Source organism: Lissotriton vulgaris, chromosome 5 (assembly GCF_964263255.1).
Source record: "Lissotriton vulgaris chromosome 5, aLisVul1.2, whole genome shotgun sequence".
Taxonomy (NCBI): domain Eukaryota; kingdom Metazoa; phylum Chordata; class Amphibia; order Caudata; family Salamandridae; genus Lissotriton; species Lissotriton vulgaris.
In genome coordinates, this window is record NC_141693.1 from 876,403,076 (window position 1) to 876,407,622 (window position 4,547).

The window sequence follows — 4,547 nt, forward strand, 5'->3', positions numbered from 1 at the left end:
CAGTTGTTAAAGGTGTGCTGGTCTTTCAGGACACAGAGAAATCAAGAGACCTTTGAGGGATGATTTTATTTTATTAATTTGGTGTCAAAAGGTCACAAAAGTCTTCTCCTTTTTGTATGGTTCCATGAACTTAAAGACAGCGGCGGCCGGCACAGATAAGCACGGTAGGGCGGGGCAGGGTGGGAGGGGGGAAGTCGATAGACAACGGAATAGATAACATTAAATAAATAAATAACACCTATTCCATCTTCTGTCGATATTTGTGACACTGGGAAGTTTCAAGGTCGACTTTTTTACCTGATCCACTGGTACGATTATCATTCTAGTGAGTGTTCATGGAAGATGTTTATTCAGTTCATATTAATTTGTTGCTTCACTGATTGCTTCAAAAACACCTTAGGCCAGGATGTCTGGCTGGGGTATACTTCTGCATCTCATGCTTTTGTCTTTTGACATTAGTGAACGTTCTATATGAGAACTGTAAACTCTTCAGTAAAGACTCTCTGCAACAGCAGTGTCAGATGAGATGTGTGCAGCAGTCATTATGTCACATAAGACTCATGTGCAAAGTGAACATTCATTTTGTGTGCCAGGTATCATTTACAGTTAGGTTTTAGTAATGTGTAAAGAATGGGCAACTTTGCACTCCATAAATCCCCCCTCTGATGACGAATCAAGCCATCACATCAATGTCTTATCAGATGCTCAGATTACATTTTTGTTTTTCAGGATCACTTTCCTTCTGGAAACCTCCAGAAATGTTATGTCATCATAAAATTTACTCTGTCTCTTCTAGTTCTACATCTGCTCTCTTTCTCTTCTCGCCCCGTTTCACTTCTGCACGACTGTACACTTTAACAATCATGAACAAAAGTAATCCACAAAGCGCAATTATCACTAAGGTTCTCAAGATGCTTCAAACTATTTCCCTTCCTAAATTACCAAATCATCTGTCTACAGCAAAGAATCCTTTCCCTATTACTTCCCAAGCACCTGTTGCTGTGAACCCTTTCAAATCTTTCTTCAGGGAAGTAATGTTGCTAATGTATTTCTTCAGGTCTATACTCCAGTCTGGGATGTAAGTACATCATTGCTGAACTTTTAACATTCTGCAGACTCTGCCCTACTTTGCAAGATGGATGTCTAGAGCATTTCTGTTGGACTTAGCCCATTTTCCCAAATTTTTTCACTTTTCACCCCCCTGTTCTAAGAGGTCTCCCCCCATGGTAAAGAAATGTATAGGCCATGTGTGGTGTGAGATGCCATGTTTAATGTGACACAATGGTGTGCGCACCTGTAATACCCCCAGTGTAAAAATGCACCTTACTGAAATGCCGCGTTTAAAATCGATGCCATGGCTGTGTATTGTGCCACCTGACTGCAGTAGGTTAGCAGTCTAGATGTTCAGTTCCCAGCCATCCCAGCTTTTGGAGGGAAAGCCTGGTACAGAGGGTGCTCTACTCCTCCCCCTGAGCCTGTTAGAACCAGTTCCCCAGAGGCTTCTAGAAGCTTCTGGCACTGCCTGGTAGGTTGGGTGAGGAGAGCATAAATAGGGGGGCTGTGCCACCATGTGCTCAGACAGAGCAGGGACAGGAACGCGAGGGGACCTGCTGCCAGGGAGTACCGCCACTTGGGCTTGTGTGCTGCACCCTGCACCCAACTAAAACCCCTCTGCTGTCCACAGGGCTAGTGAAAGCCCCCCTGCAGGAGTACAGGAGGAGTGCCACGCTACAGTGGAGGATGGTGAAAGCCTACCACCCTGTCCTGATGAGTACCCATTGACTGCTGACCTTGCCCAGTAGTGCCTGCTGCTCTGCTACCTGGCCCCTGAAGAGAGGAGGAGCACAACCCCAGGGCCCTAACTGCGGGCAAGCGCCTGGAGAGGAAGAGTGCTGTACCTGACTGCCAGGGAGCACCATTAACTGCGCCCAGAAGGAGGGGAGGAGCGCTATATTCAGTGTGCCAACGAAGAAGAGCGCCATCTCTGGTCCCAAGCTTGCCTGCTGACTAGCGCTGGGTGAGTGCGGCGCTATATTCCCGGCACCAGAGGTGAGGAACTGATTTCTGCAGCGCTCTACATGAATTCTGCCCAAGAAGAAGGAGGTGAGGAGTGTGGGCGCTGTCGTGCTGTGTGGAACTGTGTGCCTCTGGGCCCAAGCGCCTCGCTGGCGCCGTAGTTGGAGCACTGTATTGCAGCCCCCCGAGAGAAGAGATGGGAGCCAGGGACTGCAGCGCAATGTTGTGAACAAGCTCGTCTGTGCCGCTTGCTGGTGCCTAGTTTTGATTACCCCAGGAGGAAGGAGCGGCGATTCTTAAGCGCCGAGTGGCCGGGAAGAATCGTCTACTTAAAAGTGCCACGGGTGCCTACCCCGCGTGCTGCCGCGCTTTTGCATGACTGGAACACAGTGGGTTCCCACTCCGCATTATTGCCGCCACCGCGTGTGTTGGTGCCCTTGGTGTACATTAAAACTTAAGCGGGTGCCTACCCCACTTGCGGATACTGCCTGTAGGCTCGTCTCAAGAGCGGGAGCCTACCCCGCACTTTCAACTGTCCGGGGATCACCGCCACGACCCGGGTTGCGGAAGGAGGGAAGGGCCGCTGCGGTGACCAGGAAAGAGAAGGAGCCACCCCCGGAAGTCCCACCCCCCGGACGCGGAAGCAGGAGGAAGCCACCAGCGAGTGGTGGTGTGGTAGAGCTACCGTGGGGACGAGGGAGCCCCAGGTTAACAGGGGAGCCATGCGGGAGCCTACCCCACACTGGCCCAGCCGCCCGAAGATGCCTGCAGCCCCAGTAGTGCCGAGAGACCAGAGCGGGAGCCCACCCCACCGGTCAGAGTCCCGCAGTGCCCGCAGCTGCCGATTGAGCGGGAGAGGGAGAGGGGGCATTGAGGCACGGTGTTGGTGCCTGCCCCCTCCCCAGCATCATGGGGAAGTCCCCGAGGACCCGCAGGTGAAGAGCGGGAGATCCCGGAGCCAGGACCAGAGTCCCGGAGCCCGGTGGGTGGGGCTCAGCTGTGTGGTGGTTGGGGTTGTGTGTCGGGGCACAGCCGGTGCCCGCACCCCGGCGTTAGAGTCCTGGGAGGGGCTCCACCGTGAGCTGTACTGCCTGGCCTGAGTTATTGATCACAGCTGCCCCACTGGACAGTGCACAGCTGCAACAGAAGAGGGACTCTCACACGCCCTCAGACCAGGGCTGACTCGCCTGCACTCAACAGCCCCGTTGGACAGTGGGCAGTTGTAACAGTTGGGGCCCCTAGGGTTTGTGCCTGAGGGGCCTCCTTTGACTCGCAGCGTTGGGCCGATGTTAAGGGGGTCCTGGGGTGGGGGCTCCAGAGACACTGATGCCTTGTGGCCCCCAGGTTTAGGTACAAGGCGATCCCTGCTGTTGGTTTTATGCCTGATGTTTTAGGCCTTATGGGTTACTATGCAGGATGTGTATTAAAGTACGGAGGTGATTTATGCCCCACGTTCATGCACGTATGCCAGGGGGGTGTTGTGCGCCTAAGGTGATGTTTCCTGGTTTAGGTATATTGAGACTTCCCCTGCCAGGGGCCTCATGGTCGTGTGGGTAGGCCCCATGCTCAAGATTTGTTGTGTTGATGCGGATGCTGATTACTAATGTCCTGCTAACGGTACAAGCCCCCATGTGGAAGGTGTTCATGCCAGGGAAGGTTTTTAGGCCCTGTTCCCTGCCTATACTATTGTGCCTGATGTTTACCCTAAGGGTGATGCACACTGTTAATATGGCTTCTGCTAGAGCGAAGCCTATTAGGCTGTTTTAGGTTAGGCCTAGTGCTCCTGGGCCTCAATATCATTTAGGTCTAAGGCCTCATGGTTGATGTCTACTGATGTTCTATGCCAAATGTTAATGTTTGCGTTTTAATTGCAACATTGGAACTGATGGACTTACTTTTTTTCCCCTCATTTTGCCTGTAAATATTCTCACTGTATATATTGCCCTGGCGCCAGTTGGCACAGTATTGTGACTACTGTGTTTACGATTGCATATTGGACCCAATACAAAAGTTATTCTTTTCTATCTAAACTGGTGTGGTCTCTTTTTGTGGTGTGCCTTGTGTGTCGTCTGTGTGTATTGCGTGGATGCTTCACACATGTCCTTTGGAGTTTGGCCTGCCCGCTCTGCACCATGCTACCCCATTTCTAACAATTTCGATTCTGTAAAAACCATGGAGCTAATGGAAATCATTTTCATGTCAATAATCAAAAATACTCCAGCTGTACTGATAGCCAGTTTTTCAACTACAGTACAAAGCTTTCTAATCTTGTGTGATTTGAGTATCACTCCTACAGTTCGAAACAAAGCACCAAAATATCTCTATGTGGTCCACATGATACTTTTTTTAGAAAAACTACTCCTAAATAGCATGTTCCATACCATCTCTTGGGTAGCTTGTAAAATGCACTTTCCTCACAAATATAGGAAACTCCAGGGAGCACAGGATCTCCTGCCAAACGTGTGGTCACATTCACTCGCCTCTACAAAATGTGTGTCATTCATGGATTTTCTAATCAAAATACATAAACT